Here is a 15,009-nt window from a genome sequence, read left to right as displayed (position 1 = left end):
CACTGTTGCCCTTCTCACATGATTACAAAAGAAAGGCATATTGCTCTAGTTCATATCTCACAAAGGTCCCCGGATGTAAAAACACCAGGACACCAAAGGGCAATGGAGAATACTGGTATCTGTGCGAAGATAGTGGATGATTAAGTAACACTGTCTCAAGTAACGATGGATAATAGTTCCTTTTGCAATTCAAATAATTTCCAATTTTTTTGTTCTCACAAAACTGAGAGAAAGCCTAATTGGTTTGCTAATTAACTAATAGACTATTAAGTATATTTTTGATAGTAGGTTACTGTTATATTTATTTTACATTGTTCAAAAAAGTTTGAAGCATTGAGAAATAATTGCTCTAACAAGACGTCCATTCCCCTCCCTCATTTATGTGAAGCAGGTTCCTCACCATTTAACATTATGAAAACTAAAGTAGGGATCGAATTGGTGCTGAGCCCTATTTTATCCTGGCAATAAAATAATAGTCACTACATGGAAACGTGAATGAACTGAAGAAGAAAAATCTCACCCATATCTTTTTTTATTTTTTATTTTATTCATTTATTTTTAAAAATTTTCTTAATGTTTCTTTTTGAGAGGGAGAGAGGGAGACACAGAATCTGAAGCAGGCTCCAGGCTCCAAGCTTGACACACAGAGCCTGACGCAGGGCTCAAACCCCGCTGACCACAAGATCATGACCTGAGCCTAAGCCAGACGCTCAACCAACTGAGCTACCCAGGTGCCTCTTATTCATTTATTTTTTTATGAGTTCAGGATTATATATATTATGATTTCCCTTGTTATAATACATTTATGGCTTTATGGTAAAAATAACTCAGGGACATATGGAATTCAAGCTAATTTGTGTAACTGCCACAAGAAAAAAAGCATTAAATGCATTTCTGAAGTAAGTATTCTCTTTTTAAAAATTTTTTAAATTTTATTTATTTATCTTGAAAGAGAGAGCAGGGGAGGGATGAAGAGAAAGGGAGAGAGAGAATCCCAAGCAGGCCTCATGCTGTCAGCACAGAGCCTGATGCGGGTCTCAAACACATGAACCGTGAGATCACGACCTGAGCCAAAACCAAAAGTCCAACGCTTAACGGACTGAGCCACCCAGGCCCCCCTGAAGTAAGTATTCTCATTTAATTTCAGAATCTCAAAAAATCATTAGACATTGGCCTCGTTTTTAAAAAGTTTACTTACGGGCACCTGGATGGCTCAGTTGGTTAAGTGTCTGACTCTTGATATTGGCTTAGGTCGTGATCTCAAGGTATGTGGGATCAAGCTCTGCGACTGTAGGGCTCTGTGCTGACAACAGGAAGCCTGCTTGGGATTCTCCGTTTCCTTTTCTTTCTGCCCCCCACAGTTTGTGCACATGCATTCTCTCTCTCTCTCAAAATAAATAAATAAACTTAAAAAAAAATAAAAAAGTTTAGTTAAACACTAAGCTAGCTAAATGACCTTCTTGAAAGGTCCAAACATAATTGATGTAGAAAATGCTTTCCCTCAAGAAAAAAAAAAAAGAAAATGCTTTCCCTCTAATCTCAATCTTACATAAATGGAGAAAGTAAAGGGGAAAAGGTAGATAATTTCTTTAGCAGTCTATATGGTTAAATCCATCAACCACATTAAACTAGAATGTCCATGTTGACCTCATTAAAAAGAACTGGGCAAATATCAAAAGTTATTCACTTCGTAAACCAAAAGACAACAATTTTAGGGTTATGATAAGTAAAATATTTTTGAAACACTTCAAAAACCTTTAACATGAATCTAGAGGAAGCATCTCATAATTGTAAGAAATATAACAGAAAGTAAAAAACACTTAAACTAAACTGATTTTCAATCCTCTTTGAACAAAAGAAATGAAAAATAATGGTTGATTAGGTAAGCTCTGTGCTCTAACCAAACTAATTACAGTGATTTTAAATGGCAGAAGCCTATTTGATCGGGTAGCTTGACAGTTCTGAATACTTTTGCAATGATTTAAAAAAAAATTTTTTTTTTACATTTATTTATTTTTTGAGAGACATAGAGAGACAGAGCACAATTTGGGGAGGGGCAGAGAGAGAAGGAGACACCGGGATTGAAGCAGGCTCCAGGCTCCGAGCTGTCAGCACAGAGCCTGATGCGGGGCTCAAACTCTCGAACTGTGAGATCATGACCTGAACTGGAGACAGATGCCCAACCGTCTGAGCCACCCAGGCACCCCTACAATGATTTTTTTAAAACTCAAAGACACTAAAGTGATCCAGTCATGCAATGTTCATCTTATGCGTTCTGCATCTTTTTGCCAATCCTGTAGCTAAGGTCTTGTTCCAGTCAATCTCAGTGCATGTAACTGGCAACTGACTATGTAAAGTTTGAAAGTACTGTCTGATAATTCTCACTGATGGCAGTCTGGTATTCATTTTCTGCAGCTTCTACAGTTTTTATTAATTCTTTTGCTATTTGCGCTTCATTAGACACCGTTAGGGAATCTTGTATATATTTATGACTCACTAACTGGACATTACCATCTTCATAATAATGAACCTGAGTTTTCAAGATGCCAACCACTTGAGTGGTTGAAGGAGTGATGGTAAATTTCCAATCTGACCTCCAATGACCATTCCAAAACTTTTTGCTTGGAACTGATGGCTTTCTATTCATGCAATAATGATTTGCTATCCATCTAGTTTTGTTGTTGTTGTTGTTGTTGTTTTTTACCATATACAGTGCAGACCCCATTTGGATAATGTTCTTTCACATAAACTCGAAGAGCAGTTTCTACTGAAGTTCTCTATGACTCAACTGCATTTTCTGCTTCATATGGTCTTGGATCAGTTGTTTCCTTTCTTTTTTTTTTTTTTTTTTTTTTTTTTTGGATTTTTTTTTTATGAAATTTATTGACAAATTGGTTTCCATACAACACCCAGTGCTCATCCCAAAAGGTGCCCTCCTCAATACCCATCACCCACCCTCCCCTCCCTCCCACCCCCCATCAACCCTCAGTTTGTTCTCAGTTTTTAACAGTCTCTTATGCTTTGGCTCTCTCCCACTCTAACCTCTTTTTTTTTTTTTTTTTCCTTCCCCTCCCCCATGGGTTCCTGTTAAGTTTCTCAGGATCCACATAAGAGTGAGACCATATGGTATCTGTCTTTCTCTGTATGGCTTATTTCACTTAGCATTACACTCTCCAGTTCCATCCACGTTGCTACAAAGGGCCATATTTCATTTTTTCTCATTGCCACATAGTACTCCATTGTGTATATATACCACAATTTCTTTATCCATTCATCAGTTGATGGACATTTAGGCTCTTTCCATAATTTGGCTATTGTTGAGAGTGCTGCTATGAACATTGGGGTACAAGTGCCCCTATGCATCAGTACTCCTGTATCCCTTGGATAAATTCCTAGCAGTGCTATTGCTGGGTCATAGGGTAGGTCTATTTTTAATTTTCTGAGGAACCTCCACACTGCTTTCCAGAGCGGCTGCACCAATTTGCATTCCCACCAACAGTGCAAGAGGGTTCCCGTTTCTCCACATCCTCTCCAGCATCTATAGTCTCCTGATTTGTTCATTTTGGCCACTCTGACTGGCGTGAGGTGATACCTGAGTGTGGTTTTGATTTGTATTTCCCTGATAAGGAGTGACGCTGAACATCTTTTCATGTGCCTGTTGGCCATCTGGATGTCTTCTTTAGAGAAGTGTCTATTCATGTTTTCTGCCCATTTCTTCACTGGGTTATTTGTTTTTCGGGTGTGGAGTTTGGTGAGCTCTTTATAGATTTTAGATACTAGCCCTTTGTCCGATATGTCATTTGCAAATATCTTTTCCCATTCCGTTGGTTGCCTTTTAGTTTTGTTGGTTGTTTCCTTTGCTGTGCAGAAGCTTTTTATCTTCATAAGGTCCCAGTAATTCACTTTTGCTTTTAATTCCCTTGCCTTTGGGGATGTGTCGAGTAAGAGATTGCTACGGCTGAGGTCAGAGAGATCTTTTCCTGCTTTCTCCTCTAAGGTTTTGATGGTTTCCTGTCTCACATTTAGGTCCTTTATCCATTTTGAGTTGAAGTCTTTTATTACAGAAAATAAAGAGAAGTTTATTTTTAATTCATAGGCAGATTTTTGTTGAGGAAAAATATAACACTGTCCAGTAAAAAACTTTCAAACATAAAATACGTTAGAAATAATTTGTGTGAGGGGCATTTGGGTGGCTCAGTTTGTTAAGTGTACAACTCTTGACTTTGGCTCAAGTCATTATTTCACGGTTTCTGAGTTCAGCCCTGTGTTGGGCTCTGTGCTGATAGCCCAGAACCTGCTTGGGATTCTCTCTCCCTCTCTGTCTACCCCACCTCAAAAATATATAAATAAACTTTTAAAAATTCAATATTTACAATATGTTAGAAGTTACTTCCTTGCAACTACTTAAACTTACGGTGAAAGACTTTAAGTATCAATTTAAGGATGTGCCAAGGGATGTATAGCTTTCAAAATTTTCTTGGGGGCCTGCAAATAAAAAAGTGAGATTTCAATGACACATTACCCCCATTGATGAAGGGGCTACATTCTGAAAGTGTACTTTTTAAATTAATCTATCTATCTATTTATTATTTTGTTACTTTAAGTGGGGCCACACCCAGCACAGAGCCCAGCACAGGACTTGAACTCACAACACCAAAATCAAGACCTGAGCTGAGATCAACAGTTGGACGTTTAATCACCAAGCCACTCAGGCACCCCACAAAAGTGTATTTTAAAAGAAATCAAATTCTTCATTGCCAGAGGTCGCTGAATGTTAACCTGGGAGGAAGAAGTGTGGTACTGTGTTTAGATGCTGTCATTGGCCTTTAATGCCTATGTTTTAAGTCAGTATAAGTGTGTTCAGCTGCTGTGTTCTAAACAGGCAAGCAAAGAAAAGGAAAGGGAGGCAGAGGATGGTTGGGTTTTTAGCAGTCTATGTTAGGGAGGGCAGAGTAACAAGGGATATTCCTCTCCACCCCCAGCAATTACCCTAGTAGGTCTACATAAGGTTTACCTTTAGATAATGCATGATTTCAGACTTCCTTTTTCTATCCCCGAAAAAGAAAATCTTTATGCTTGGTGATGTCCCAGTCTTAAGTAGGGGGTTATACCAGTACTTTGGGATTAGCCAGTGTTATAGTGTAAATTAACTTCAGTCATTTGATATATGTAAATTACATGTGATCATTTTTCTAGTTGATAGAAGAGTGGAATATGAAGGAAAGGGGTATCATGGAGTAGTACAAGAGGGCGTTTGGGAAGGTGGGAAAGCAGAGAGGTATGCTTCGAAAGCTGCAAATAGAAGCAGAAAGTGAGGTATTTTGGTCTTGCTAATGCATTACTTGACATGATTTATGAATGTTTTGGTTAATATTTAAAAATACTTCTGACTGCTTTATTAAGGAATTTGTATCTCTGAGGATTAGTTAACCTAAAATAGATCCCATTAAGTCAGATCAATATAAAAGTGGCCCATAGCTAGATCTACCAAATAAATTTAAAAGTCATTATGTTATGTAGATTTCCCTCCCCAAAGATGATAGAAATTAACCATATGAAATGATAGTTTTGGGTTATAAATGCTTTTATAGCAAGCATTTTTATTTAAGTGGTTTTGAACTTAAAGAAAAGTAGAAAGAATTCTAATGTTATGTGATATTAAGATGAGTAATATGCTTTATCATGAGATTTCAGGCATGTGATTTGCCTTGTATCAAGCTCCTTTTTCCTGGCCTTACTTTCTTCATTTACCGGTGAGATGATAATGATCGTTGATAAGAGAGTTTTTTCTTGCCTCTCTTATAACGGTATTTTCAGTAATAAAAGAGGAATGCTTTAGCTTCCTCATAAAATGTTATGATATCCCCAAATTATAAACTTATGAATGACTTTTTAAAACACATTATGGGGGCGCCTGGGTGGCGCAGTCGGTTAAGCGTCCGACTTCAGCCAGGTCACGATCTCGCGGTCCGTGAGCTCGAGCCCCGCGTCAGGCTCTGGGCTGATGGTTCAGAGCCTGGAGCCTGTTTCCGATTCTGTGTCTCCCTCTCTCTCTGCCCCTCACCCGTTCATGCTCTGTCTCTCTCTGTCCCAAAAATAAATAAACGTTGAAAAAAAAAATTAAAACACATTATGGCCATTTATGTTGTGCACTTGCCTATTTCAAGAACTTTTTGAAATCAGACCAGTGACATTGTCAGTTTCTCCTTTCAAACCATTTCTTGTGGCATATGTTTATGACTGTCTTGGAGAAATCAATGTATTTTTTTCTTATTGAGAGATGTTAATATATCTATCATATAAAGATTTCTCAGCATTCATATACCAGTTATTTTAAAATGCTGTCATGTCATACTGAATATAGAAAATGTCATTGTTTTGTGTGATAATAAACAAATGCTTTAACAAGCTACAAAGTCACACAAATTTTGTTTTTGACTTTCAATTTTAAAAAATGGCATACTTATGTTACCTAATGTGAAAAGATTCCCTTAATATTTTTGTAGAACTTTGAATAAGAAAACAATTTACATTTTTACTTGAGGAAAGAGCCTAGACAAAATATACATGATGTAGATATAAATCAATACTATCTGTATTTACTAAGGAGAGCTGCATGTGATTTTTGTCTTCCTGTATCTATAAACACTTTCAAGAGGCAAGTAGTAAGTGTATGTCTAGGGACATGAAGGGATGCCCTTCATCTAAGGGGGTGGGTATAGCTTAGATTCGCATGTCAAGTTACCTCCATAGAGAAGTGGTGAGGATCATAGCATCATTAGGAGGCTGCTTCATCTCTAGGTGTTGGGAGAGGTTAAAGTGGGAGTTGCCCTGGTTCATGATTTAGGATTATGACTCCGTGTAGGGGTGCCTGGGTAGCTCAGTCAGTTGGGTGGCTGACTTTAGCTCAGGTCATGATCTCACGGTCCTTGAGTTCAAGCCCTGCGTTGGGCTCTGTCCTGACAGCTCAGAGCCTGGAGGCTGCTTTGGATTCTGTGTCTCCCTCTCTCTCTGCCCCTCCCCTGTTCATGTTCTATCTCTGTCTCTCTCTCTCAAATATAAATAAACATAAAAAAAAAAAGATTATGACTCCGTGTGAAAAACTCTAACATACTCCTTAAGTATAAAGTTCTATAATACTAGCAAGTATGCTTTTACTTCTATTATAAAGAATGGCATTTAAGTTTTAAATTAGCTTCCTGTTGACTGGTTTGAAAGTAAACTTTGAAATTCATTATAAATGAAAGATGATGGAACTACCCTCAGGTCAAGGTGTGATTTTTAACCCTGAAATGGACCTTTGACGCAAACTGACAGTTACTTTTTAAGTTTAGGGTTTTCCAAAGAAGAATGAGTGAAAGTGCTTATTTCCTCTTAGGTACCATATCTGCAACTTGGGAAGGCATCTGCTAAGTAATACTTTTCTGAACAGAGATAAGTATCTGATTAAAGATCAGAAGCTAAGTAAAAGATCAATAGCCTAGTCAATTGTGTTTCTTCTGCCAACCTAAACTTTATTAAAGCTTTACTAGCATTCATATTAAATAATCAATACTTGTCAGCATAACTTTTGAAAATAATAACATTCTCTGGTACTGGTACAAAAATAGACATGTATATCAATGAAGCAGAATAGAAAACCCAGAAATAAACCCACAATGATAAGGTCAATTAATATTCGACACAACAGGGGAGAATAGCCAGTGGGAAAAAGTGTCTCTTCAGCAAATGGTGCTGGGAAAACTGGACAGCAACATGCAAAAGAATGAAACTGGATCCCTTTTTTTTTAACTTGTTTTATTTTTTATTTTTTAAAATTTGCATCCAAATTAGTTAGCATATAGTGCAACAGTGATTTCAGGAGTAGATTCCTTAGTGCCCCTTAACCATTTAGCCTATTCCCCCTCCCACAACCCCTCCAGTAACCCTCAGTTTGTTCTCCATATTTATGAGTCTCTTCTGTTTTGTCCCCCTGCCTGTTTTTATATTATTTTTGTTTCCCTTCCCTTATGTTCATCTGTTTTGTCTCTTAAAGTCTTCATATGAGTGAAGTCATATGACATTTGTCTTTCTTTGACTAATTTCACTTAGCATAATACCCTCCAGTTCCATCCACGTAGTTGCAAATGGCAATATTTCATTCTTTTTGATTGCCGAGTAATACTCCATTGTATGTATATACCACATCTTTATGCATTCATCGTCGATGGACATTTGGGCTCTTTCCATACTTTGGCTATTGTTGATAGTGCTGCTATAAACATGGGGGTGCATGTTGGACCACTTTTTTTAAACCTATACACAAAAATAAGTTCAAAATGGATGAAAGACCTAAATGTGAGAGCTAAAGCCATAAAAATCCTAGAAGAAGGCACAGGCAGTAATTTCTCTGATGTTGGCCATAGCAACTTTTTCTAGATTGGCCCCCTGAGGAAGGAAGACAAAAACAAATTTGAACTATTGGGACTACATCAAAATACAAAGCTTCTGTATGGAGCAGGAAACAATCGACAAAGCTAAAAGGCAAATTATGAATGGGAGAACATATTTGCAAATGACATACCTGATAAAAGGTTAGTATCCAAAATATATAAAGAATGTGTACAACTCAACACCAAAAGAATAAATAATTCAATTTAAAAAATGGGCAGAAGACACGAACAGACATTTCTACAAAGAAGACATTTCTATAAAGAGGATAAAGAGATGGCCAACAGACACATGCAGAGATGCTCATTATCACTTACCAGAGAAATGCAAATCAAAACTACAATAAGGTATCACCCCACACCTGTTAGAATGGTCAAAATAAGAAACACAAGAAACAACAGGTATTGGTAAAGATGTGGAGAAAAAGGAACACTTTTGCACTGTTGGTGGAAATACAAACTGGCACAGCCACTGTAGAAAACAGTTAAAAATTAAAAGTAGAGCTACCCTATGATCCAGCAATTGCACTACTGAGCATTTACCCAAAAAATAAAAAAACACTAATTCAAAGGGATACATGCATCTGATATTTATAGCAGCATTGTCAACAATAGCCAAATTATGGAAAGAGCCCAAATGCCCATCAACTGATGAATGGATAAAGAAGATGTGGTACCTATATACAATAGAATATTACTCAGCCATAAAAAGAATAAAATCTTGCCATGTGCAATGACATGGATGGAGTTAGTATAATGCTAAGCGAAATAAGTTAAAGACAAATCCCCTATGATTTCACTCATATATGGAATTTAAGAAACAAACAAGCAAAGGAACAAAAGAGAGAAAGAGAAACAAACCAAGAAAGAGACTCTTAACCATAGAGAATAAACTGATGACTACCAGAGGGGAGGTTGGAAGGGGGATGGGTTAAATAGGTGATGGAGATTGAGGAGTGCACTTGTGATGAGCATTGGGTGATGTATGGAAATGTTGAATCACTATATTGTACACCTGAAACTAATATAACCTTACATGTTAACTTAGGAATTAAAAACTTTTTAAAAAGCTGTCAAACCTTTTTATTGTACATCTTCTGGTGGCATGGGCTTTCTATCTTAACACCCAGCTTTTACTCCTTAACAGTCCAGTTCCTCTATGAATCTTTATTTAAAAAATGGGGAAGGGGGGTGGTGGGGTGTGGGAGGATGGTCTGCTCATATATAGCCTTCTAAAGTGATTAGACAAAAGACAAAGAAGATTATCATCACCCCATGCTGTAAAGCCCCCAATATGACAACAAGGCAGGGATAAAACAGTGGTTAAGAGCATTAGCTTGAGAGTCAGACACGCCAGGATCCAGGTCCTGGCTCTACCATGTTTGTGATATTTCCCTTTGGACAGCATACTCAGCCTAATTTTCCTTAACTGTACAATTGTGAAGATGATACAGTTATTTCATGGAGTTAGGAGAATGAGATGAAATAATGTATGCAATGCACTTTGCTCTTTGTTTAGCTCATAATAAGAACAACAATAAGGAGAGCGTTAAGAAAATCATTTTTTTCTTTCTTTTAATGTTTATTTATTTATTTTGAGAGAGTGAGCAATAGTGCACACAGGGGAGGGGCAGAGAGAGAGGGAGAGAGAGAATCCTAAGCAGGCTCCTCCCTATCAGTGCAGAACATGGAGCTCTATTACACGAACCGTGTATACACGAATCATGACTTCAGCTGAAATCAAGAGTCAGACACTTAATCGACTGAGCCCCCCAGACTCCCCAGAAAATCATTGTTTTCTATCATCTTTTTAATTTTTTCATATCAGAAAAGGGCAAATTCCCTAACCTAGACTGTTAATACTAGATCTCTAATTCTGTGAAGCTCTGAGTTTGCTAAAAGTTAATCTGCTATTAGCTTAAGATCAGTTTGGCTGTTCCTTACAGTGTATTTTGGCATTTATTCAAGAGCAGCAGATTTTTAATGTGAAAAGTCAGAACCTCAATGCAAAATAGCAAGAAAAAGTACTGCTTCATTACTTTTTATTGAAGTATAAATACATAAGGAGAAGTGCATATTTGATCAAGATATAGAACCTTGCCAGCACTCTAAAAACCTCCTGTATGTTCTCTTTCTGTCACCTCCACCCCCTGCAATGGTAACCACTATCCTGACTTCTAATGTTTATTTATTTTTTATAGAGAGAGAGGGAGAGAACAAGTGGAGGAGGGGCAGAAAGAGGGAGACACAGAACCTGAAGCAGGCTCCAGGCTCTGAGCTGTCAGCACAGAGCCTGACGTGGAGCTCGAACTCATGAACTGTGAGATCATGACCTGAGCTGAAGTCAGACACTTAACTGACTGAGCCACCCAGGCATCCCTTTTTTTTATTAAAAATTTTTTTCAGGGGCGTCTGGGTGGCTTAGTCGGTTAAGCGTCCAACTTCGGCTCAGGTCATGATCTCACGGTTCGTGAGTTCGAGCCCCACGTCGGGCTCTGTGCTGACAGCTCAGAGCCTGGAGCCTGCTTCAGATTCTGTGTCTCCCTCTCTCTCTCTGACCCTCCCCCGTTCATGCTCTGTCTCTCTCTGTCTCAAAAATAAATAAACGTTAAAAAAAATGTTTTTTTAAATTTTTTTTCAGTGTTTATTTTTTAGAGAGACAGAGACAGACTGGGGGGAGTGGGGGAGGGGCAGAGAGAGAGGGAGACACAGAATCCGAAGCAGCTCCAGGCTCTGAGCTGTCAGCACAGAGCCAGACGCAGCGCTCAACTTGTGAACCATGAGATCATGACCCGAGCCAAAGTTGGCCACTTAAATTGACTGAGCCACCGAGGCGCCCCACACTATTCTGACTTCTAATGGAAAAGATTAGTTTTGCCTGTTACTGTTTTGCTTTATTTTTAAATATACAAAAACTGACTTCTTTTGCTTGACATTATATTTGTGAGATTCATCTATATTGTCACAGGTAATTTTATATATTCACTCTTATTGCTGTGTAGTATTCTATGTGTGAGCATACTCCAGCTTATTTATTTATCCATTGCATTGTTCATTGATGTTTGGTTTGCTTCCAGTTTTTAGCTATTACAAATCTGGAAGCTGTGGACATTTTAGTTACCTGTCTTTTGGTGAACATATGTAAGCATTTCTTTTGAATTAGAATTGCTAGGTCATAGATATGCCTACATTCAGTTTTAACAAGTAATCAGTTTTCCAAAAGATTGTGTGTTCCATACATTGCTGTGTGCATATCTTCATCAATACTTGGTATTGTACATCTTCTTCACTTTAGATGTTCTGATGTGTGTAGAATCATATAATTTGTATTTCCCTGATGACTAGTAAAGTTGGATATCTTTTCACATTTATTTGCCATTTGGATAGCCTCTTGTAAAGTCACACATGTTCAGGTCTTTGTTCACATCTCTGTTGTGTGGTCTATATTTTTCTTACTGATTCACAAAAATTCTCTATGTAAAATCTTTATGAGTCATTTTTCAGGTATATTATTGCTATATCTTCTTCTTTTGTGGGTTGTCATTTGCTCTATTAATGGTGTCTCTTGATGAACATAAATTCTTATTGTAATAAAATTTATCAGTTTTTTCTTTTGTGGTTAGAGTTTTTTATGTCCTATATAAGAGGATACAAACACTTCAAATACTCTGAAGTCACAAAGATATTTTATGTTTTTCTCTGAGCTTTATTGTCTTATCTTTCACATTTAGAGTTGTAGTCCATCAGGAATCGATCTTTGTAAATGGTGTAATGAAAGGTTAGGACATTTTGCCCCCAACTAGATAGTCAGATGACCTTTGCTGAGATTTTTCAAAAAGCAGCATGAATATTTTGGTGATGGTTGGGTCATTCACTGTTAGAATGAGTTCCAACCCTAGCCTAAAACGAGACTAAAGGAGCATTTTAAGACCTATTTTTCTTTCCTGATTTGGTGTTTAGTCTTTAGCACAATAAAGCAGGTATAGATTTTTACTGAGATTCTCACAGGCTGAAAGTCATGTCTGGTAGAGTTAGACAGAGGTATAATATGCCATAATTGTGAAGTAATACTTGCAAATTATTCATGTCACCAGTTAATGTGCTATAAGGAAGTTGAAGTGATTGGAGTGAGATGTTGACCTGATAATAGCTAGCTTTGGATTTTATTTTATTTTTTATTTTTTATTTTTTATTATTATTTTTTTTAATATATGAAATTTATTGTCAAATTGGTTTCCATACAACACCCAGTGCTCATCCCAAAAGGTGCCCTCCTCAATACCCATCACCCACCCTCCCCTCCCTCCCACCCCCCATTAACCCTCAGTTTGTTCTCAGTTTTTAACAGTCTCTTATGCTTTGGCTCTCTCCCACTCTAACCTCTCTTTTTTTTTTTTTCCTTCCCCTCCCCCATGGGTTCCTGTTAAGTTTCTCAGGATCCACATAAGAGTGAAACCATATGGTATCTGTCTTTCTCTGTATGGCTTATTTCACTTAGCATCACACTCTCCAGTTCCATCCACGTTGCTACAAAAGGCCATATTTCATTTTTTCTCATTGCCACGTAGTATTCCATTGTGTATATAAACCACAATTTCTTTATCCATTCATCAGTTGATGGACATTTAGGCTCTTTCCATAATTTGGCTATTGTTGAGAGTGCTGCTATGAACATTGGGGTACAAGTGCCCCTATGCATCAGTACTCCTGTATCCCTTGGATAAATTCCTAGCAGTGCTATTGCTGGGTCATAGGGTAGGTCTATTTTTAATTTTCTGAGGAACCTCCACACTGCTTTCCAGAGCGGCTGCACCAATTTGCATTCCCACCAACAGTGCAAGAGGGTTCCCGTTTCTCCACATCCTCTCCAGCATCTATAGTCTCCTGATTTGTTCATTTTGGCCACTCTGACTGGCGTGAGGTGATACCTGAGTGTGGTTTTGATTTGTATTTCCCTGATAAGGAGTGACGCTGAACATCTTTTCATGTGCCTGTTGGCCATCCGGATGTCTTCTTTAGAGAAGTGTCTATTCATGTTTTCTGCCCATTTCTTCACTGGGTTATTTGTTTTTCGGGTGTGGAGTTTGGTGAGCTCTTTATAGATTTTGGATACTAGCCCTTTGTCCGATATGTCATTTGCAAATATCTTTTCCCATTCCGTTGGTTGCCTTTTAGTTTTGTTGGTTGTTTCCTTTGCTGTGCAGAAGCTTTTTATCTTCATAAGGTCCCAGTAATTCACTTTTGCTTTTAATTCCCTTGCCTTTGGGGATGTGTCGAGTAAGAGATTGCTACGGCTGAGGTCAGAGAGGTCTTTTCCTGCTTTCTCCTCTAAGGTTTTGATGGTTTCCTGTCTCACATTCAGGTCCTTTATCCATTTTGAGTTTATTTTTGTGAATGGTGTGAGAAAGTGGTCTAGTTTCAACCTTCTGCATGTTGCTGTCCAGTTCTCCCAGCACCATTTGTTAAAGAGACTGTCTTTTTTCCATTGGATGTTCTTTCCTGCTTTGTCAAAGATGAGTTGGCCATACGTTTGTGGGTCTAGTTCTGGGGTTTCTATTCTATTCCATTGGTCTATGTGTCTGTTTTTGTGCCAATACCATGCTGTCTTGATGATGACAGCTTTGTAGTAGAGGCTAAAGTCTGGGATTGTGATGCCTCCTGCTTTGGTCTTCTTCTTCAAAATTACTTTGGCTATTCGGGGCCTTTTGTGGTTCCATATGAATTTTAGGATTGCTTGTTCTAGTTTCGAGAAGAATGCTGGTGCAATTTTGATTGGGATTGCATTGAATGTGTAGATAGCTTTGGGTAGTATTGACATTTTGACAATATTTATTCTTCCAATCCATGAGCAGGGAATGTCTTTCCATTTCTTTATATCTTCTTCAATTACCTTCATAAGCTTTCTATAGTTTTCAGCATACAGATCTTTTACATCTTTGGTTAGATTTATTCCTAGGTATTTTATGCTTCTTGGTGCAATTGTGAATGGGATCAGTTTCTTTATTTGTCTTTCTGTTGCTTCATTGTTAGTGTATAAGAATGCAACTGATTTCTGTACATTGATTTTGTATCCTGCAACTTTGCTGAATTCATGTATCAGTTCTAGCAGACTTTTGGTGGAGTCTATCAGATTTTCCATGTATAATATCATGTCATCTGCAGAAAGCGAAAGCTTGACTTCATCTTTGCCAATTTTGATGCCTTTGATTTCCTTTTGTTGTCTGATTGCTGATGCTAGAACTTCCAGCACTATGTTAAACAACAGCGGTAAGAGTGGGCATCCCTGTCGTGTTCCTGATCTCAGGGAAAAAGCTCTCAGTTTTTCCCCATTGAGGATGATGTTAGCTGTGGGCTTTTCATAGCTTTGGATTTTATATGAAAGGTTTGAAAAAAGAAACTCAGTAATAATATTGCCTTACATTTATAGAACAGTTTATAGAGTACTTTCATTTACACTATTTCATTTTGGTAACTAGCCTTGCAAGGTTTTCAAGGCAGATACATTGTTCCGTTAAATAGAGGGGAAAGCCCGAAAATTCAGATCAGTTAATTTAGCCTGGTAACTAATTTGATAAAACTT

General features: G+C 37.8%; 1 protein-coding gene and 1 pseudogene across 1 annotated transcript in view; one reads left to right on the top strand and one right to left on the bottom strand.

Moving 5' to 3' along the window:
* DIPK1A (divergent protein kinase domain 1A) overlaps positions 1-15,009 on the top strand; it is a 110,711-nt gene that overhangs the window by 19,554 nt on the left and 76,148 nt on the right. The window lies entirely within an intron of this gene.
* Positions 2,267-6,840, bottom strand: LOC115521415 (annotated as a pseudogene).

This window comes from Lynx canadensis, chromosome C1, assembly GCF_007474595.2.
Source record: "Lynx canadensis isolate LIC74 chromosome C1, mLynCan4.pri.v2, whole genome shotgun sequence".
NCBI lineage: Eukaryota > Metazoa > Chordata > Mammalia > Carnivora > Felidae > Lynx > Lynx canadensis.
This window is presented reverse-complemented; position numbering and strand designations above follow the sequence as displayed.